This window comes from Cryptomeria japonica, chromosome 7, assembly GCF_030272615.1.
Source record: "Cryptomeria japonica chromosome 7, Sugi_1.0, whole genome shotgun sequence".
NCBI lineage: Eukaryota > Viridiplantae > Streptophyta > Pinopsida > Cupressales > Cupressaceae > Cryptomeria > Cryptomeria japonica.
In genome coordinates, this window is record NC_081411.1 from 595,004,749 (window position 1) to 595,028,206 (window position 23,458).

Here is a 23,458-nt window from a genome sequence, read left to right on the forward strand (position 1 = left end):
TTCATTGTAGTTATTCTCATTCTCTTGGAAATTGTAAAGCCTCTAAAATATTTGTTCAAGACTAAAATGATTGAGCTCGCATAGCTCTTACAACCAATCTTGCACTTTTTATTGGCAAAGAGGTAGTTCCTTAGCACTCCATTCACTCGATCATGTTTCTCCTCACCTTATGACACTAGTAGTTAACTTCATTGGGGGCTCTTTGTCATGAGTGGTGATGATTTTTCAATAACAATCATCTTGGGGTAGCAACATAGCTTTTCCTTGTCTCCTTGCTTGGGAGGATGGGCCAACATATATTCAATTCTCTCTCTCTTTTTTGAAGATTACCCCTTCTTTAAAGTTGCATTATGAATATCTTGATTTCTTTTATTGTAATGAATATTCCTTCATGAGAGTACATGTGTGTTCCTTATTAGGACCTTTCTTTTTTTTAAGTGGTGCATCTTCCTATGTATGGTTTCTCTTTGGAAGTTGTGTACTTATTTTCTTTGTCCCTACACTCAAGGGGAATTAATTTTCTCCTATCCTTTCTAAGGATCCACTTTTCCTTTTTTGAGTGGTGTTTTCTTATGATACAATGCCATTCCTTGTGTGGAGTTGTTTGTTTTCTTAAAGATTATCTCGTATGCAAGAGGTGTGTATCCATGTCTACAACCTCTTCTACACTTGGCAATGTATGTCTATTATAAACAAACCCCTTACTTAAGGTCAAAAGTGTGTCATCCTTCATTAAGAATCCCTTTAACTTAGCAATAATGGGAAACCTAGGTGAAGTATCACAAGAAACATTAAGAATAAGCAAGTTGAAAGAGACTTGCTTGAGAAAGAAGAATGGGAATGTTGAGAAGATACGTTCATGGAGACTTGCAGAGTAAGAAGGTACCAAGCAAGAAGAAACAAGTGATGAGAAAAGAGAAAAGTGAGATAAAGAAGAAGGTTGAGAAGGGAAAGAAAATTGTCATTGAGCAAGAGATAGCAGATTTGAGGCAAGCCTTGGAACAAATGGAGGAACAAATAGAAAAGATGCAAGAAGGAATGGATCTTGAGATACAACAATTGCGTGAGAAAGCAAATGGTTGGCATTTACGAATAAGGAAGAAGGCAAATTAGCCTATCAAAAAAATCATTCATAAGAGAAGAAGACGAGAGAGGATAGAAGCACCGGACATTGAAGAATCTTTGTTGATAATGGAAGAGTTAAAAGATGTTCATAAAAGGAGACCCTTAGAAGACAAGGTTGAAGTGGAGTGTATGGTGCAAGGAGACAAGGAGGAGACCTCAAGGTCTCAAAATTTTAATTGTAATATTTCATTGGAATATGAATGTGTAGGTTTTTTAGATAATGAGATTCAAATCATTGAGAAGAAGGCTCTTGAAAGAGATCAGGTTCAAAAAAGGATGCCAAAGAAATACTACTATACAAGGATGAAAGAAGAGGAGTTGAGAAGACGACCTAGACCCAAAAATTTATAGACACAAAGGAAAATCCAATATGACATAAATGAAATGGTACAAAAGAATTGGAAGACTAGGAAGAGAAAGACAACCTGCACTCAAGTGGACTTGAGTTCATTTTTGTCCATGAGTATGGTGCAGGAGCACCTAGTTAATTTCATGCCTCCATGAGGAACTTTTTGTCAATTTGGTTTTAGTTTTGTGTATTTGATGTAATAAGGTAATTTAAGACTATGTCATGTGTGTTTGATTCAATATCAGGTCATTAGATGGAATGGAGAGTCAAGTTGCACAAGTTGTCTATTTTGCTCAAGATTGTCAAATTTGCAAAACATGGAATATGAAGACTCATAAGTCATAAATGAGGGAAATTGGATGGTTGTAGCTCAAAAAGTAGTTGATAAAAATTGCTATATGTTTAAATAAGCCATTTAAGGTCAAAAATAGAGAGAGAGGTGGTTGGAGATGGTGATTGTTGAAAATTTTGAAGTTGTAAAAATAAAATATCTTTGTTTTCTGAAAAATCTGAACATTTCCCTATTGTTTCTTTGCATTGTACATATTTGTATAAATTGATATTGATATAGAAATAGTTAGGAATGAAATACCATCAAATCTACTTACTTTTACCTTTTTTTCATTCAATTTCATTAATTTTTGAGGAAGTTATGAACGTTTTGGTGGCTACAATTCCAAGTTTTTCCCTGTAATAGTCCTATTGTAGCATGTTGTACGTACTTGTATGGACTTGTATTGGCTTGAAAAAAAAGAGAAAAGAAGGATAAATGAATTTATTTTCATTTTTTGTTGGTTTGGTTCAATTTCATGAAGATTTGCAAAAGTTATGGTCATTTTTGTAACTTTAGGTCTGAAACCCTAATAAGCCTAATTAGAGGGTGAACGGTCCAAATTTGAGCCCTATGTTCCAAAACACCCCCTACCCATTTCAATATATGTTATAAAACAATAAAATGTGTATCTATAATCATGTTTATAATTTTGGTATCAAGTTTGGTTTAAATTTTATGGCTGAAAAACCCAATTTGATGCTACCATGCCTTAGGGTCAAGAAATAGTATAGTCAGATTTTGAAGCCTTTTCTTACAAAGTAACCCTATCTAATTTTGAGATACATTTAATAATGTCCCAAAGGGTATCCGTAAATGTTCTTATATTTTGAATATCAATCTTGCCCTGAAAGTTGTGACATAAAAAATATGTTTGAAAGGCTACAAGCAAGTATGAGGGTTATTGAAGAAAAACCATAGTCTGATTAATAAAGGTACTTGTCAGCAGTTGTTTGAAGTTTTTTTGTTGTTTTCTACCCTTGCTTTGGATAAAATTGGTATCAGTGCTGGAAGACCCTGAGAGGGAGTTGTGAGAGAGAGTTTTTTCTATCCTCCAATAGTGATGAAGCTGGGTAAAAGGTGTGAAGATTTCTTCCACTAAGAGAAAGTGGGTAGAAGAGGTCTTGGAGAGTGCATCTTCTATAATCCTATTGGGTAGAGGATATTTGTGTGTGTGACAAATGGTTGTTTGGAAGAGATACTTGCGGAGTGAGGGTTTACAAAATAAGAAACAAGAGAGAAAAAGAGAGGAAAGAGAGGTAAATAAGAGGGATGAGAAGGAAAAGCAAATTGATATTGAGAAAGAGATAGTAAATTTGAGGCAAGCCTTGCAGAAAATAAAAGAAATTAAAGAGGAAATGGAAAAAAGATAGGAACTTGAGATGTGGCAATTGCTTGAGAAAGTAAACCAGGCAAATAGTTGGCATTTATCAATAAGAAAGAAGGTAAAATGGCCTATCAAGCAGATCATTTAGAAGAGAGGAAGGCAAGAGAGGATAGAATCACTAGGAATTGAATATTTTTTATTAATGATGTAAGAGTTAGAAGATCTTCATCAAAGAAGACCCTTAGAAGACAAGGTTGAAGTGGAGTGTATGGTGCAAGGAGACCTCAAAGTCTCAAAATTTATTCCTAATCTTTCATTGGAATATTCATGTGCATGTTTGTTAGACAAGGATCTTAAAATCATTGAGAAGAAGGCTCTTGAAAGAGATTGGAATCAAAGAAGGATTCTAAAGAAAGACTAGCTTACAAAGATGAAAGAATGGGAGTTGAGAAGATGATCTAGAGCCAACAAGTTGCACACGTAAAGGAAAATCCAAGAAGACACCAAATAAATGGTACAAAAGAATTGGAAGACCAAAAAGAGAAAGACAGCCTACACTCAAGTGGACTTGAGTTCATTTTTGTCTGGGAGTATGGTTTAGGAGCACCTAGTTAATTTCATGCCTCCATGAGGCAATTTCCATCATTTTAGTTTTAGTTTTGTGTCTTTGATTTAAAAAGGTCATTTAAGACCAATTCATGTGTGTTTGAGTCTATATCAGGTCATTAGGTGGATTAGAGATTCAAGTTGCACAAGTTGTCTATTTTGCTAAAGGTTGTCAAATTGCAAAACATGAAATATGAAGAGTCATAACTTATAAATGAGGGAAGTTGGATGGTTGTAGCTCAAAAATTAGTTGAGAACCATTGATATATGTTTCAATAAGCCTTGTAAAGTCAAAAATAAAGAGAGAGGTGTTTGGAGATGGTGATTATTGAAAATCTTGAAGTTGTAAAAATGAAGTATCTATGTTTTTTTAAAATCTTAACATTTCCCAGTTATTTCTTTGTATTGTATATATTTGTATTAATTGATATTGATATGAAAATGTTTGGGGATTAAATACCATCTAATATACTTACTTTTCATTTTTGTTTCATTCAATTTTATTGAGTTTTGAGGAAGTTATGAATACTTTAGAGGGTGCAATTCTGAGATTTTCCCTGTAATAGTCTTTCCATACAAAGTAACCCTATCTGATTTTGATATATGTTTGATAATTTCCACAAGGGTATCTAAAAATGTCCTTATATTTTGAATATCATTCCTACCTTGAAAGTTGTGATAGAAAAACTATGTTTGAAAGGCTACAATGAAGTATGAGGGTTATTGAAGAAAAAGCATAGTTTGATGAACAAAAGTGCTTGTAAGAAGTTGTTTGAAGTTGTTTTGTTGTTTTCTACAACTACTTTGCATCAAATTGGTATCATAGCTAGAATACCCTGAGAGGGAGTTGTGAGAGAGAGTTTGTTGAATCCTCCAATAGTGATGAAGCTGGGTAGAAGGTGTTCAAATTTCTTCCATTGAGAGGAAGTGGGTTGAAAAGTTCTTGGAGAGTGCATCTTCTAGAATCCTATTGGGTAGAGGATAGTTGTGTGGAAGAGATACTTGCGAAGTGAGTGTTTACAAAATAAGAAACAAGAGAGAAAAGGAGAGGAAAGAGAGGTAAAGAAGAGGGATGAGAAGAGAAATCAAATTGATATTGAGCAAGAGATGGTAGACTTGAGGCAAACCTTTCAGAAAATGAAATAAATACAAGAGGAAATGGAAAAAAGGCAGGAGCTTGAGATGTAGTAGTTACTTGAGAAAGAAAACCCAGAAAATGATTTCCATTTACTAATAAGAAAGAAGGTAAAATGGACTATTAAGGAGATCATTCAAAAGAGAGGAAGGCAAGAGAGGATAGAAGCACCAGGAATTGAAGAATCTTTGTTGATGATGGAAGAGTTGTAAGATGTTGTTCATCAAAGAAAGCCCTTAAAAGACAAGGTTGAAGTGGAGTGTATGGTGCAAGGAGACAAGGAGGAGACCTCAAGGTCTTAATATTTTATTTCTAAAATTTCATTGGACTATGCATGTGTTGGTTTGTCAGACAAGGAAATTCAAATCATTGAGAAGAAGGCTCTTGAAAGAGATCAAGCTCAAAGAAAGATGCTAAAGAAAGACTACCTTATAAGGATGAAGGAAGAGGAGTTGAGAAGATGACCTAGAGCCAACAAGTTATAGACACAAAAGAAAAACCAAGAAGACATCAAGGAAATGTTAAAAAATAATTGGAAGACCAAGAAGAGAAAGATAACCTGCACTCAAGTGGACTTGAGCTAATTTTTGTCTAAGTGTATGGTGCAGGGGCACCTAGTTGATTTCATGCCTCCATAAGACAATTCTCATCATTTTGGTTTTAGTTTTGTGTCTTTGATGCAACCAATTCATTTAAGACCATTTCATGTGTTTGATTCACTATCAGGTCATTAGGTGGATTGGAGAGTCAAGTTGCACAAGTTATCCATTTTGCTAAAGGTTGTCCAATTTGCAAAACATGGAAAATGAAAAGTCATAAGTTGTAAATGAGGGAAGTTGGATGGTTGTAGCTCAAACATTAGTTTAGAACCATCGGTATATGTTTAAATAAGCCTTGGAAGGTTGAAAATAAAGAGAGGTGGTTGGAAATGGTGATTATTGAAAATCTTGAAGTTGTAAAAATAAAATATTGTTGGCATTGTGTTGTCATTGATGTCAACCGAGTTGTGTTGTCAATGATGTCAACCAGTATAGCATGTCACCGATAAGTATGAAATGTTGACTTGTGAATAAGTATTGGAGACTAGTATGGTATGTCAACTGGTGAGTGATGTGTTGGTAGTGTGTTGTTGCCAACCAGTAAGCATGTGACCAACAAGAAAGAATGGTTGAACTAGTGAAGAATGTGTAGGCAACTGGTATGCAGTTTGATTGATGATATTCTACAGGACTCCCACTAGATGAAGATGTTGTCACTGATTGAAGACAAGACTGACAAAAAGTGTGTTGCCTCAAGATATCAAGGAAGACATATGTCTAGTTGAAGATGTGTTTGCTCAAACAGGAAAGTCATATTGGTATAATATCAGAAGTAGACTGAGCACAATGTAATGACAATCAGTTCCTGCCAGTTATTGGCCAACAGAGGACAAGGATCTACTCCCACTGGTTAGTGGTAATACTTATCTTATCTCACAACATGCATGGAGTGCATCATAACCCTCCAAGATAAGACAATCAAAGAAGTTAAAGGTAGGTGGTTGAAGGCATGATGAGCTACCGGGACAGAAAAGGAAGGATAAGTAGTGATGTGTTTGCCTCTTTGGAAAACCAGTTGAGATAATGTCCAAGCTAATGAAGGAGAAGGAAATTCCTAGTAGTTGTAGACATGGAGTTATACCAGGATGCATATGGAGATTGGTGTGTCCACAATCGGTGATAGATGAAGAATGTTGGCAAGGTGTTCTGATGGGTGATATTGGTATGCAGGCAAGAGTTTTGTCAATCGGTAAATAGGAACAAAGATGTGATCAAGCAGCCACTACAAATGATTAGAGAGGATTCATATGTTGTGGTTCTGGATGTATGTTCATAGCATTGGCATGAGTCTTTGATTGAAACCACATCAAGTTTGGTTAACCAGAGAGATAAGCTATAATTAACCTATATGAACTCTGTGAAGATGATGTACACTAGTAAGTCCACCGGTAAGCATGGAAGGGACAAGATAAGCCTAGAAAGAGCAAGGCATCAAGTCATGTGTAGAGAAAATGTATCATGACCTAATCGGCCGAACAAAGAAGATCATGGCTTGAAGGTTAACCGATTATGGTATAACCACTAGGGCAAGAAGACCGATAGTATAAGGTGTATACCAGTGGAGTGTTTTTGGTAGGTGCCTAACCCTGAACTAACATAGACAACTAAGGTGGAGGTCAACAGAGATGACACATGGTCTCCACGTGGTGAACGTGTAGTGGTCAAGAGTGCATCGGTGAGGTGGTTGTCGACTGAGTTTGTGTTTAATGCAGTTGGCAAAATTCACAGGTGATTTTTAGAGGATTGTGGCTCAATACAGATCAAAGGACATCTCTTGGTGAGTTGATCGAAGCAAGATATCTGATCATCTTGTTGATCTGGAGAAGGAAGTTGTTGGTTCATTTATTGTGATTGACTAAAGTGGGGCTGTGTTTGCTAAAATTAGTAAACATGTAAATGAAAGAAAAGATTTGGCGCTTTATCTGATTTGTTGCAGGTTGTCTATTTGAAATACAAGATCGAATATGATTTGATATGGATGGTGTCGGTAGAAGAAACCCTAAGTACGTCAAGGTTTGATTTTCAGTTTTGGCAGGAAAGCCTGATTATAAATATGTAGGTTGAAGATCTAAGTGGTTGCTTCTATTTATGTCGATGAAGAGAAGGCGATTGTTGAGAGTAGAAGAGTGATAAGTCTGAGTGCAAGAGAGAATTACATAAAGTAGTTGAGTGTGTTGGAGAAGAAACCGATAATAGGAGTTTAACCGGTAAGTGTGATGAGCAAGTGTTGATCTATCTGTTGGAAGGTAGACTGCTAAAGTGAAAATAGATCGAGAAGTGAAAGGAAGAGCTAGAAGAAGAAGATCTGGTAGTCAAGGTTCAACCAGCAAGGTTCAAAGTTTAATCAGTGATCTATCATAGAGTTGACAGTCTAGTGAACTGGTAGTGTTAGAACCAGTAGGAAGGCATCAAAGAGTGAGTGAGTGCAGAGCGAGGATCAGAGGAAGTCAAGAAAGACAGAGGTTGATCAATAAGGGGTTAGAGAGAGTGAATAGATAATTGACAATGATGAGAAGTAGAGAAACATAGAAGAGTTAAACCAGTAGTGTCTAAACTAGTAAGACTGAAGCAGAGAAGAAGTGAAGAGAGAAACTGGCAAAGAGATTTGATTAGAGGTGTTACAAAATTCATTTGTAACAAGGTGTAGATTATTATATTACTTTATATCATTATAATCATTGAGTTCCTACTCAGTGCAGGGGTTGGTTCTCCTTTAGTTGGTGCCCTAAATTTTGTAATACAATTGTTTATTGTGAGGTTGGATTGGAGTAGTTTACTCGAGCAACATTTCTCACCGAGTTTTTTCCCACGTTCGGTTTTCTCGTATATCCAGTGTTATGTGATGTGCCTTTGTGTGTGATTGTTTTATGATCACCTCCTTAATCTCACAGATATATTCACTTAGTATTTGAACTGATAACCAGTACATAGTCAGGTTTAAAAGGTTGAAAATATTGATAGCCACTGATTCACCCCCTTCTCAGTACCATCTTATGTTCTACAAATATCTCTATTTTCTGAAAATCTAAACTTTTCCCCATCGTTTTATTGTATTGTACATGTTCGTTTAAATTTATATTGATATGAAAACAATTGGGGATGAAATACCATTGAATATACTCACTTTTCCTTTTTGTTTCATTCAATTTCATTGAGTTTTTATGAAGTTAAGAACATTTTAGTGGCTACAACTCCCAAATTTTCCCTATAACAGCCTTTTTGCAACATGTTGTACACACTTGTATTGGCTTGAGACCAATAAGAAAAGTAGTATAAATGATTCTAGTTTCATTTTCTTTTAGTTTGTCTCAATTTAATTAGGATATGCAAAAGTTATGATCATTTTTGTAAGTGTGGGTCTGAAACCCTAATAGGCCTAATTAGAGGGTGAACAGTCCAAATTTGAGTCCTGTGTTCCAAGATAACCCCTACCCATTTCAAGATAAGTTATAAAATATCCAAATGGGTATCTATAATTGTGTTTATAATTTTTGTATCAAATCTAGTTTGAATTTTATGGTCAAAAAACTCAATTTGTTGCTACCACGCCTTTAGGACAAGAAATAGCTCCGTCAAATTTTGAAGCCCTTCCATAAAAAGTAACCCTATCTGATTATGATATATGTTTAAGAAAGTCAAAAAGGGTATCTAAAAATGTCCTTATATTTTTAATATCATTCCTTTCCTTAAAGTTGTGATAGAAAAACCATGTTTGAAAGGATACAAGGAAGTATGAGGGTTATTGAAGAAAAACCATACTTTGATGAACAAAGGCACTTGTAAGAAATTGTTAGAATTTTTTGTTGTTTTTTTCTGCCCCTCCTTTGTATCAATAATCAACACCAACCAATTGAATCCAATCTAAATTTCATTCTCTTTCCTCACTTGGTTTGATCCTAGATCTATTGGGTTCAATCCTCTTTCAATGAAGTGGTGTTAATTGGGTTGTTTAGTCGATTTACTTTGTGAAACACTAATTCCCAAATTTCCCTACATTAAAAGTAACAACATAATAGATTATTTATTCTTGTCTCTAAGTTGGGGGTAATAATTATTTTTCAATCATTTCTCCTTCCTTAGGATTCCCTTTCCCTTTGCTAAGTTGCATCTTTTATAACTTTATATCCTTTGTTACAGAGAATTGTCCTTTATGTGAATGCTTTGCTTTATTAGTTATGTCTTTTACTTCAATGTTACCTTTTCCTTGCTTGAAACAATGTATTTTATGAATGCATAGAATTGTCCTTTATGTGAATGCTTTGCTTGCTTATTTATGTGTTTTACTTCAATGTTACCTTTTCCTTGCTTGAAACAATGTCTTCCCAAAATATGAATGCGTTGGTTGCTCACCTGGAGAAGGATAAGGATAACAAAGACACCGTGATTGTTGATGATGAGTAGGTTTCTAGCTCTATCCCGCAGTCTTCTAGACGTCGTACTAGGCAAAATGCTAAAGAGCTAGAGTTGAAGACTAAAGGTAATCAATAGGTGCAGGAAAGAAAAGACCTTAAAGAGGCAGAAAATGCGATGATGATGCTTGTCAGGGATGCTAAGGAGACCATAAACATTTTCAACTAGATGTTCTAGTTTTTTTTTTGGTGTGCCAGTTTCTTGCTGGTCTTTTTCTTTTCTTTTCTCTAGCTGTTGTCTTTTGTGTTGTTCTTTTGCAGCCTTTCTTTCTTTGTTCTATCCTCTCTCACTTCTATAATGCTTTTCTGTTCGCTATGTAAGTGGGTTTTAGGTCCCTTAAAACATGTTTTAACGTAATAAAAAAAAAAATCTTTTATGAATGATCTCTCCTCAGTGATAGAAAGCGTGCAATCTTTCTTTAAGAATTCACTTTTTCCTAGCAATAGGGAAGGTGTTTATTCTTATTATCCTTACCCTCTCCTTTTTTCAAAGATGTCATCTTTATTAAAGATCTCTCTTTTTAGAGGTAGATATCTTTAGGAAAGGATCTCTTCCTCTTTTAATCATTTATGCCTCAAAAGGATCCCTTTATACTTGTTTCCAAATATCTTATCTCTTCCTTGTGTAATGAAATGAAGCATGTACAAGGATCTTTCTTCATAGCTTGGAATGCATGCATTTTTTATTAAAGGATATCTTCTTGATGGTGAAGTTTTTTATCATTGATGTGTTCTCTTTCTAACTTAAGATATCAACATAGGATTATATTGACATGTTAAGGGGGGACATATATGTTGAGGACGTTATGAATGCTTTAGTGGCTGCAATTCCCAGCTTTTCCCTGTAACATTCTTTTCGTACAAAGTAACCGTGTCTGATTTTGATATATGTTTAAGAATGTCCACAAAGGAATCTAAAAATGTCCTTATATTTTGAATATCAATCCTACCCTGAAAGTTGTGATAGAAAAACTATGTTTGAAAGTCTACAAGGAAGTATGAGGGTTATTGAAGAAAAAACATAGTTTGATGAACACAAGTACTTGTAAGAAGTTTTTTGAAGTTGTTTTGTTTTTTTCTACCCCTACTTTGCATCAAATTGGTATCATAGCTATAATACCCTGAGAGGGATTTGTGAGAGAGAGTTTGTTGTATCCTCCAATATTGATGAAGCTGGGTATAAGGTGTTCAAATTTTTTCCATTGAGAGGAAGTGGGTTGAAAAGGTCTTGGAGAGTGCATCTTCTAGAATCCTATTGGGTAGAGGATAGTTGTGTGGAAGAGATACTTGTGAAGTGAGCATTTACAAAATGAGAAACAAGAGAGAAAAGGATAGGAAAGACAGGTAAAGAAGAAGGATGAGAAGAGAAAGCAAATTGACATTAAGCAAGAGATAGTAGATTTGAGGCAAACCTTTCAGAAAATGAAATAAATTCAAGAGGAAATGGTAAAAAGACAGGAGCTTGAGATGTAGCAGTTGCTTGAGAAAGTAAACCAGGAAAACGATTTCCATTTACTAATAAGAAAGAAGGTAAAATGGCCTATCAAGGAGATAATTCAAAAGAGAGGAAGGCAAGAGAGGATAGAAGCACCAAGAATTGAAGAATCTTTGTTGATGATGGAAGAGTTGGAAGATGTTGTTCATCAAAGTAGGCCCTTAAAAGACAAGGTTGAAGTGGAGTGTATGGTGCAAGGAGATAAGGAGGAGACCTCAAGGTCTTAATATTGTTTTTCTAAAATTTCATTGGACTATGCATGTGTTGGTTTGTCAGACAAGGAAATTCAAATCATTGAGAAGAAGGCTCTTGAAAGAGATCAGGTTAAAAGAAAGATGCTAAAGAAAGACTACCTTACAAGGATGAAAGAAGAGGAGTTGAGAAGATGACCTAGAGCCAACAAGTTGTAGACACAAAAGAAAAGCCAAGAAGACATCAAGGAAATGGTAAAAAATAATTGGAAGACCAAGAAGAGAAAGACAACCTGCACTCAAGTGGACTTGAGCTCATTTTTGTCTAAGTGTATGGTGCAGGGGCACCTAGTTGATTTCATGCCTCCATAAGACAATTCTCATCATTTTGGTTTTAGTTTTGTGTCTTTTATGTAAAAAGTTAATTTAAGACCATTTCATGTGTTTGATTCACTATCAGGTCATTAGGTGGATTGGAGAGTCAAGTTGCACAAGTTGTCCATTTTGCTAAAGGTTGTCAAATTTGCAAAACAGGGAAAATGAAAAGTCATAAGTTGTAAATGAGGGAAGTTGGATGGTTGCAGCTCAAAAATTAGTTGAAAACCAATAGTATATATTTAAATAAGCCTTGGAAGGTTGAAAATAAAGAGAGGTGGTTGGAAATGGTGATTATTGAAAATCTTGAAGTTGTAAAAATAAAATATTGTTGGCATTGTGTTGTCATTGATGTCAACCGGGTTGTGTTGTCAATGATGTCAATTGATATAGCATGTCATCGGTCAGTATGGAATGTTAACTGGTGAGTAAGTATTGGAGACCGGTGAGTGATGTGTTGGTAGTTTGTTGTTGCCAACTAGTAAGCATTTTACTAGCAAGAAAGCATGGTTGAACTATTGAAGAATGTGCAAGCAACCGGTATGCAGTTTGATTGATGACATTCTGCAGGACTCCCATCGGATGAAGATGTTGTCACTGATTGAACATAAGACTGGCAGAAAGTGTGTTGCATCAAGATAGCAAGGAAGACATATGTCTGGTTGAAGATGTGTTTTCTCAAACAGGAAAGTCATATTGGTATAATATCAAAAGAAGATTGAGCACAATGTAATGACAATCGGTTCCTGTCAGTTATTGGCCAACAGAGGACAAGGATCTACTCACATCGGTTAGTGGTAATACTTATTGTATATGGTGAAAATGGATAACAACAATGTTGAAAGACTAAATGAATTCAACCACAAAACCCTAGCCTAACAACAACAAAGATCCACCATAACATATGAAGATTACCTAAGACAATGCAAATCAAATGAAATCACAAAGATTATACCATCACATGTCCAATAGGGTTTGAATCTCCATTCTTCCTATCTCCATTGATCTTGCTTGATATATTTGCTCTCAGATTTTATGTGCACAAGAGCTCAACAAAGAACGGAAATGTGGTTGCAAGTAGGCTTGATTGCATATGCAAGTTTGAAAGTGTAGTCGGGGCTGAATGCATAGTGAGTGAGTGAGGGTCAATAATGAAGGAAGTATCCTCTTATATAGAAGACACTATATGAAATGGAGGGATAAGATTGAGAGGTGTAAAAGAGGTCGGCTATGATTAGAGGGTAGGTAAAAGAAATAATAAAATAATGAAAGGGTAGGTAGTGTAGGAATTAAGAGATGAATGCAATGTGTCATAGGTAGAAAAGGCTAATGAATTAATTAAATAAATAAAGATTTATTTAATTAATAGAGGAAGTGGGATCAATTAAATAAATAATATATTTATTTAATTTAGGAAAAAGGATAATATAAATAAATAAATGTATTTATTTAAATGAGAAATCCTTGCTAGAAGAGGACAAATGAATTAATTAAATAAATAAAGATTTATTTAATTAATAGAAGAATTAGGCTAAAGATAATTAAATAAATAAAATATTTATTTAATTAGACATGACAATTCTAGGTGTCTACACTTATCTTATCTCACAACATGCATGGAATGAATCATAGCCCTCCGAGATAAGACAGTCAAAGAAGTTAAAGGCAGGTACCTGGTTGAAGGCATGATGAGCTACCGGGACAGAAAAGGAAGTATAAGTAGTGATGTGTTTTCCTCTTTGGCAAACTGATTGAGATGATTTCCAGGATAATGAAGGAGAAGGAAAGGCCTAGTAGTTGCAGATATGGAGTTATACAAGGATGCATATGGGGATTGGTGTTTCCACAGTTGGTGACAAATGAAGAATGTTGGCAAGGTGTTCTCATGGGCAATATTGGTATGCAGGCATGAGTTTTGTCAACCGGTAAACAGGAATAGAGAGGTAATCAAGCAATTGGTCCAGACGATTGGAGAGGATTCAAATGTTGCCATTCTAGATGTATGTTCATAGCATTGACATGAGTCTTTGATTGAAACCACATAAAGTTTTGTTAAGCGGAGAGCTCAGTTATAATTGCTTGATATTAACTCTATGAAGATGATGTACACCAGTAAGTTCACTGATAAGCATGCAAGGGAAAAGCTAAGCCTAGAAGGAACAAGGCATCAAGTCATGTGCAGAGAAAAGGTATCATGACCTAATTGGCCGAACAAAGAAGAGCACGGCTTGAAGGTTAACCGGTTATGGTATAACCAGTAGAGCAAGAAGACCGGTAGTATAAGGTGTATACTGATTGAGTATTTTTGCTAGGTGTCTAGCTTTAAACCAACATAGTCAACTAAGGTGGAGGTCGACAGAGATGACACGTGGTCTCCAGTTGGCGAATGTGTAGTGGCGAAGAGTGTGTCAGTGAAATTCATGGGTGAGTTTCAAAGGATTGTGGGTCAATACAGATCGAAGGACGTCTCTTAGTGAGTTTATCTAAGCAAGATATATGATCATCTTGTTTATCTGGTGAAGGATGTTGTTGGTTCATTTATTGTGATTGACTAAAGCAGGGCCGTGTTTGCTAAAATTAGTAAACATGTAAATGAAAGAAAATATTTAGCATGTTATCTGATTTGTTGTAGGTTGTCTATCAAAAAGACAAGATCATATATGATTTGATACGGATGGTGTTGGTAGAAGAAACCCTAAGCGCACCAAGGTTTGATTTTCAATTTTGGTAGGAAAGCCTGATTATAAATATGCAAGTTGAAGATCTAAGTGGTTGCTTTTGTTGATGCTAGTGAAGAGAAGGTGATTGTTGAGAGAAAAAGAGTGATCAGTCTCAATGCAAGAGAGAAGTACATAAAGCGGTTGAGTGTGTTGGAGAAGAAACCGATAATAGGAGTTTAACCAGTAAGTGTGATGAGAAAGTGTTGATCTATCTATTGGAGGGTAGACTGTTAAAGTGAAAGCAGATCAAGAAGTGAAAGGAAAAGATAGAAGAAGAAGATCTGAAAGACAAGGTTTAACCAGCAAGGTTCAGATTTTAATCGGTGTTTAGTCACAGAGTTGACAGTCTAGTGAACCGGTAGTGTTAGAACCGGTAGGAAGGCATCAAAGAGTGAGTCAGTGCAGAGTGAGGATCAAAGGAAGTCAGGAAAGGTAGAGGCTGACCAATAAGGGGTCAGAGAGAGTGATAGATAATCGACAGTGATGAGAAGTAGAGAAATAGAGAAGAGTTAAATTGATAGTGTCTGAACTGGTAAGACTGAAGCAGAGAAGAAGTGGAGAGAGAAATCTACAAAGAGAGTTGATTAGAGGTGTTACAAAATTCATTTGTAACAAGGTACATATTATTGTATTACTTTATATCATTGTAATCACTGAGCTGGTGCTTGGTGCAGGGGTTGGTTCCCTAAATGTTGTAATACGGTTGTTTTTTATGAGGCTGGATTGGATCAGTAGACTCCAACAACATTTCTCACTGAGGTTTTTACCACATTGGGTTTTCCTCGTATGTCTGGTGTTATGTGATGTGCCTTCGTGTATTCTTGTTTTATGATCACCCCCTTAATCTCACTGATATATTCACTTAGTATTTGAACTGATAACCGGTACACATAGTCAGGTTTAAAAGGTTGAAAATTTTGATAACCACTGATTCACCCCCCTTCTCAGCAGCATCTTGTGTTCTACAAATATCTTTGTTTTCTGAAAATCTAAACTTTTCCTTGCCATTTCATTGCATTGTACATGTTCGTTTAAATTCATATTTATATGGAAAGAATTAGGGATGAAATACCATCAAATATACTTACTATTCCTTTTTGTTTCATTCAATTCCATTGAGTTTTGAGGAAGTTAAGAATGTTTTAGTGGCTATAACTCCCAAATTTTCCCTATAACAGTCTTGTTGCACCATGTTGTACACACTTGTATTGGCTTGAGACCAATAAGAAAAGTAGTATAAATGAGTCTAGTTTCATTTTCTTTTAGTTTGGTTCAATTTAATTAGGATATGCAAAATTTATGATCATTTTTGTAAGTGTGGGTCTGAAACCCTAGTAGGCCTAATTAGAGGGTGAACAGTCCAAATTCGAGTCTTGTGTTCCAAAACACCCCCTACCCATTTCAAGATATTTTATAAAATAGCCAAATGGGTATCTATATTTGTGTTTATAATTTTTGTATCAAATCTGGTTTGAATTTTATGTTAAAAAACTCAATTTGTTGCTAGCATGCCTTTAGGTCAAGAAATAGGACTGTCATATTTTGAAGCCTTTCTATACAAAGTAACCCTGTCTGATTTTTATATATGTTTAAGAAAGTCCAAAAGGGTATCTGAAAATGTCCTTATATTTTTAATATCATTCCTTCCCTGAAATTTGTGATAGAAAAACCATGTTTGAAAGGATACAAGGAAGTATGAAGGTTATTGAAGAAAAACCATAGTTTGATGAACAAAGGTACTTGTAAGAAATTGTTCAATTTTTTTTTTGTGTTTTCTGCCCCTGATCTGAATCAATAATCAACACCAACCAATTGAATCCAATCTGAATCCCAATTTGTTTCCTCACTTGGTTTGATCCTAGATCTATTGGGTTCAATCCTCTTTCAATGAAGTGGTGTTAATTGGGTTATTTAGTGGATTTACTTGGTGAAATACTAATTCCCAAATTTACCTGCATTAAAGGTAGCAACATAATAGATTATTTATACTTGTCTTTAAGTTGGGGGTAATAATTGTTTTGCAATCATTTCTCCTTCCTAAGGATTCCCTTTCCCTTTTCTAAGTTGCATCTTTTATAACTTTATATCCTTTCTTGCATAGAATTGTCCTTTATGTGAATGCTTTGCTTTCTTAGTTATGTGTTTTACTTCAATGTTACCTTTTCCTTGCTTGAAACAATATCTTTTATGAATGATCTCTCCTCAGTGATAGAAAGCGTGCAATCTTTCTTTAAGAATTCACTTTTTCCTAGCAATAGGGAAGGTGTTTATTCTTATTATCCTTCCCCTCTCTTTTTTTCAAAGATGTCATCTTTATTAAAGATATCTCTTTTTAGAGGTAGATATCTTTAGGAAAGGATCTCTTCCTCTTATAATCGGTTATGCCTCAAAAGGATCCCTTTATACTTGTTTCCAAATATCTTATCTCTTCCTTGTGTAATGAAATGAAGTATGTACAAGGAACTTTATTCCTAGCTTGGAATGCATCCATTATTTATTAAAGGATATCTTCTTTATGGTGAAGGTTTTTATCATTGCTGTGTTCTCTTCCTAACTTAAGATATCAACATAGGATTATGTTGACATGTTAAGGGGGGACATATATGTGACTCCTTGTTGCCTAGGTTGGTGTCACAACACCCATTTCTGTACTTGCATTTTCATATTTCCTTACAAACATAAACCTTTGTTTGATAATCCTTGTTCAATTTTTGGATTTCCTTACAAACAAATAGCTTTGTTTGGTAATCCTTGTTGATCTTTTGTATGTTGCAAATTATTTAGCAAACATACATTTTCTTTGTAATCTTTTTCAAGATGAGTCAAATACAATAGCACACATTGCTAGATTGATTGGACTCTCCTTTGTTTTCACATGGATCACCTATCATAACAAAAATTTATAGTTAGTGGAATTTGTGATGAAAACATGAATCACTCAACATAACACAACTTGTTGGCCAGTTGAATTCATGTCTCTTCTTTTTCTCTCTTTCTCATATCACTCATAGTACTTGCAAATCCTTACTAGACCAACAAGCCATATTTCACTTTTTGTCAATTGGTGTACGTCCTTGTTCTTTCTATAAGGTGACTTGTACTCTTACAATAACATATTGAGGATGATATTAGTGGTTGAGACATTTTTATGTTGAGGTCTCTTCTACTACTTGATTTGGGAGCTTTTGTTTTAGTATTAACCTTGTTTTATTCGTATTTATTTGAAGGTTATGGATTGATAGGATCATATGCTTGGGGGCTTGATCATCCCTCAAACTTAGTGTTGTCCCATCCCCAGCTTGTCTTACTCTTAGATGTTCCATCTCTTCATTTCTATTTTACCATGAGTATTAATCAAAGTTGGTACTCCGCTAAAGTGAGGCTAAATGTAGAATCATAAATTGTACTTCTTTGATCATGCAATCCAATTTTATACTCTCTTAGTACTTATTTTCATTTTCCCATTCCTGTAGATACATTATAGGACATTTAATTATATTAATTAGTATTTCATTGAATAATGAGTCCTATTTTAATTTAATACATCAACACTTTCTTATTTGGGCCCTTATTTTAAGTGTGGCCTTTGTAGATTATTTCATTTTAATCTTAAATGGGTCTTATGTCATTTTAAAGTTTAGTACATTTTTTCTCCCACTTATATATTATTAGTTTTTGGTATAATTTATAGTTCTATTATCTCACAACCCTAAAATTTTGGCCCTATTTTGTCAGGTCAATGTCATTTAGAAATGTTGATCAATGTTTTTTGGCTAAAATTTTGGGAGGATAATATGACTGCCTTTTCATTTCTAAATCTATCCTCAATATGCGAAAATGATTATTTAAGTCGGCCAAAAAGTGATTTTACTTTGATATCCCTATATAAGGTGTCACTCTTATTTCATTTCATCATCACATTATTATCTCATTCCTACATTTAAAGTTTTATTTTAAGATAAATTATTATAATTCAAGAGAAAATATAAGTCCAAGAAGCAACAAGCTACAACAAGACTTCTTCTATTATGTTTTCATGACAACTTTATGATGGTTTTTATAATGATTTATTATTTTATTTCACCAAAACATGGATGACTTATCTTAAGAGCATTGCATCATCAATTGAAGGTATACTCATTTCAATCAAGCATTTCCATTTCAAGTTTATATTTCCTATTCATCATTATTGTATGGTTAATTCCAACTTGGGGTTTGACTGAGGCAATCTCCTATACAACCCAAACACCATTTTTCTCCTCTTTTGTTTAGATCCATTCTTGAAAATAGGTTTCAAGTTTAGACAAAGTACACAGGAGCACAATGAAAACAAAGATAGGACCTATGAGACAAAATTAAGCAAAAAAAGACAAGAAACCAACAACTAGCACTGTAGTCCACTAGGACTAGGGCACCTAGTGCGATAGTCTAGGTGGTTCAACCTAAATTTTGACTAGACAAAATGTTGGAGTCTACGGAGTTTAGTTTGACCCATATTTTGTACCTATTAAATTTCTAGTACTATGTAGCCTAGCAATAATGTCCACCTAATCTTAGATTTTATGATAGGTTCCTCTCTACATCCCCTTTCTAGATCTGGATTTCTTTTTTGATTATCAATTCCATAGTTGTCTATTTGTGTAGATTATTGACACTTTTACACCATTTAACCTAGTTCTTTACATTCAACTTATCTTATCAATTCAAATCTATCAATAAGATAAGACATTTTTCCTTAGAGATTAGAGATTGATTTCTTTGCTATTAATTGTTTGAAACCATGCTTGTTGTGTATCATCAATATTGGATCAACTATCAACCACCTAATTTTCATGGAAAGATAAAGACCTTGGTCAATCATTTTTATAAAAAATTAGGATTCAATGGACAATAGATAGAAGGAATCATAAATAAATTTGTCTATTTTGCATTAACAATAATGTAATAGTTTAAACTCATGAAGAGTCCCCTCCAAGATAGATCAACAACAAATCTTTGAGCAACTTCAATTCAAAGAAAAATTGTATTTTTCAAGATTAATTTTTTTAGAACTTGTTAACTTATGTCAAACCATGATGTTGAGGTCCATGGAGTATGATTGATTTTCCAATGCATTGGGGTTCTTGAAATGAAATTTCAAAAAAAAAAAATTAGAAAGAATGTCGAAAATTGCTTATATATAAGTAGGTGTGATATATGAAGTTTTTATGTTAAAAGGGCACTCACAATTTGATAGTCAATATGTGAAAGAAGAGGGTTGTGCAACACTTGAAACCATAGTGGCACACCGAATAATTGGTAGCAAAGAGATATAGTTAATTGAATTTATACAAAGTGAAGAAAAAATTCCAAAACCAAGATGACTCTTAATCTCATGGCTAGAGTGAAGAGATGATTTGGTAAACAAAATAGATTTAGTGGTTACTAGTTATTTACACTTATGACTATATTTCATGAATCATATTCCAAACTCCAAACTTTCATTAGGGATACTTTATATTTCTATTACTGAATCTTGATATGCAATTGTATTTTTTATTTTTCCATCAATAAATAGTGTTCCATTTTAGATTCTAAATTTTAAACTTTGTTTTCAAATTTGATTTATTAAAGACATTTTTCAAATTTTCTTTATTAATTAATATATTATTAATAATTTTGTTTTTGATTAAGGAAAAACAGGTTTTACGGGACCCGAAACCCACTTACAAATCATAAAGAAAAGAATTAGAGAAGAAAGAAAGGACATAACAAAGAAAGAAAGGCAACAAAAGATCAGCACAAAAGACAACAGCCAAAGAAAAGTACAACAAAAGACCAGCGAGATACTGACACACCTAAAACAAAACTAGAACATCTAAGTGAAATTTTTTATGGTCTCCTTAGCATCCTTGACAAGCATCATCATTGCATTTGTTGCCTCTTTAAGGTCTTTGATTTCCTGCACCTATTGATTACCTTTAGTCTTCAACTCCAACTCTTTAGCATTTTGCCTAGTTCTGTGTCTAGAGGAATGCTGGATAGAGCTAGAACCTGACTCATCATCAACAATCACAATATCTTTGTTCTGCTTATCCTTCTCTAGGCAGGCAACCGGCGCATTCATATTTTGGGAAGTCACCTTCATCACAACCAAGATATGGTCCATGATTTTCCTCAGATCACTCTCAGTTTTTTGAACCCTGTTGTTTATCAGTTCATAATAGGACTCACCCTTTTCTTTGAGAGTCCTCACCACATCCTCCAAGTGCTTCACATCTCCCTTTATGATCTCACCCTCCGACCAGTCAGGAATTTCTTTTTCATCCTCTTCTTCACTATTATCCTCAGAATTTTCCTCTTTTCCTTGATCATTAATATCCTTAACCACATTATCAATTTTGAGCTCCAGCTCTCTCTGTTTTTTCTTGAATTTTGGTAATATTATCAACCACCCACTTCTAGAAATTAAACATTTTCATAGAGTTGTTTCTAACAGCGTTCAGAATAGTATTTGCATCCTCCATGTCCTAGGCAGAATCCTTAGGCCTAGGGTTGCCCTCCTCCATATTATTCTGAACCTTATTCCTGTTGTTTGTATCATAGGGACTCTCCTTCTCCTCTGACTCATAAAAATCCTCTTTACCCTGCTCATTATCCTTGTCTCCTTTCTCACCCTCCACCTCCTTGTCCTGATCATTCTTCGCCTCCATCTCCACCTCTTTCTCCTGCTCCTACTCAAGATCAACCGTCTCTTCAATGTCTTCATCATCGTTCTTACTAACCCTCAATTTCTTTTTAGGGGGAGGATTGGTAGAATCCTCATCAGACTCAGAACTGTCATCATCCTCAGAGATATAGGCATTTTCCACAAGGGGATCATCCTTATTAGCCTTAACTTTATCCTTAAGATACTCATAAGTTAACAGAATAAGACCTTGGTGGGCAATGGGGTAGGAACTAGGTTTCATAGCATGGTCAACCAGATTGTCATTAAGGGAGGAGACCAGATAGAAGATGAGATTAATATGTATCATTGATCCTACCATAAAATAATTGGTCTCAAACTTTGTTCTTACATGATGACTCTCTAATATAATTAGCATCTTCCACTAAAATGACCCCCTCATTAGCTAACAAGTCAGCTAACCTATTACCTTCCCTAAAGGTATGGGTAATAACCACACTATCACAAGAATCTAACATTTTTTTTTGCCTTATCAATGATATTTTGGATATTCCAAGAAGGGGAACTAATACCTTTAATAACCTAAATTATATTAAGGGAATCTCCCTCTAGCCAAATTTTTTTAAAATTGAAACCCTGAGCAAGCTGAAGACATTTTAACATTGTCAAAGCTTCTACAACATGGTTGTTTTGAATTCCAAAGGGAGAAGCAATCGCAGCAACACAAAAGCCATGAGAATTTCTGATAACACCTCCCCCACCAACATTACCCGAATTTCCTTTAGCTGCACCATCAAAGTTCACCTTCACCCAATCACGAGGAGGGAACCTCCAAACCACATTATCTCTTCTACTCTTAAGATCATACTTCCAAACCTTATTCAATAATTTCCATTTTGTAAGAATCCTTTTATCATTATCATTCATATCATTATAACTACACTGCTTATTACTTTTGTCAATGGTGTTGATATTTTATTTAATAGCCCTACAAATATTTTCAAAGACCACCTGAGAAGAACACTTAGTCTCCCTATAAATTCTATTGTTTCTCTCCTTCCAAATATGCCAATAGGTCATAGGAAGAAGAAATTACCAAAGGATCTTGATGATGGGAAGCTTGGTAGGGAAAATCCAATGCCAAAGGACTTCCTTAAAACTATTCTGCATAACCCAATCAACTTTCCATTGCTTCCACACTTTACCCCAAATTTCCCAGGTAAAAGAATAGTGAATGAACAAATGATCCACAATCTCATCCTCTTTCTGACCAGGTTATCAATAGTGAGAATCTTGTTATGAGTGGCAAGCTAGAAAAACATATTAACTTTAGGAATGAGGAATCTATTCCAAACTTTAGTCCATATAAGGTTACTATCCTGAGTTGATATCTTTTTGTAAGCAGAAGCAATAGTTAAAGTACCCCTAGGATTACTCTTCCATAAGAAGACATCATCTGAGTCTTTGCTGATAGAAAAGGACAACAAATCATGCTGGAGTGAAGAGAATCCATCATAAACAACATCAAGTCTAACCCATTTATTCTCCTCCCAATAATTAATCCTGGTAAAAAACAGGCTCATCTTTGATCCAGACATCCTACCAAAATCTGATTTTATTACCTTTGCCAAGGACCTAGCTAGCTCCAACTTTAGAAACTTTAATAAATTTTATCATACTATTCCAAATAAAAGATCCAGCAGGGATATCTTTAGAATACAGAAGGGAATGAATAGGCTGATTATGGATGTATTTGTCAAACCACATACTACTCCAATCTCTCTTAATACCATAGGCCCTCCAAACCTATTTGGCTAACAAAGTTTTATTGAAAGGTTTAAGGGATTTGATACCTAACCCCCCACTACTTTTAGGACCATAGACTTTATCCCAAGCAACCAAAGCAATCCTTTTCTTATCTTCCACACCAGACCAAAGAAATATTTTCTAGAATTCTTTCTAACTCTTCTGCAAATTTGACCTGTATACTAAACAAACTAAGAGCATAAATAGGTAGATTCTGAAGGGTAGCTTGAAGAAGCTGGAGCTTACCAGCCTGCAATAACATAGAGACTTTCTGTCCAACTAGTTTTTTGTTGAACTTATCAATCAAAGAATTCCAAAAAGAG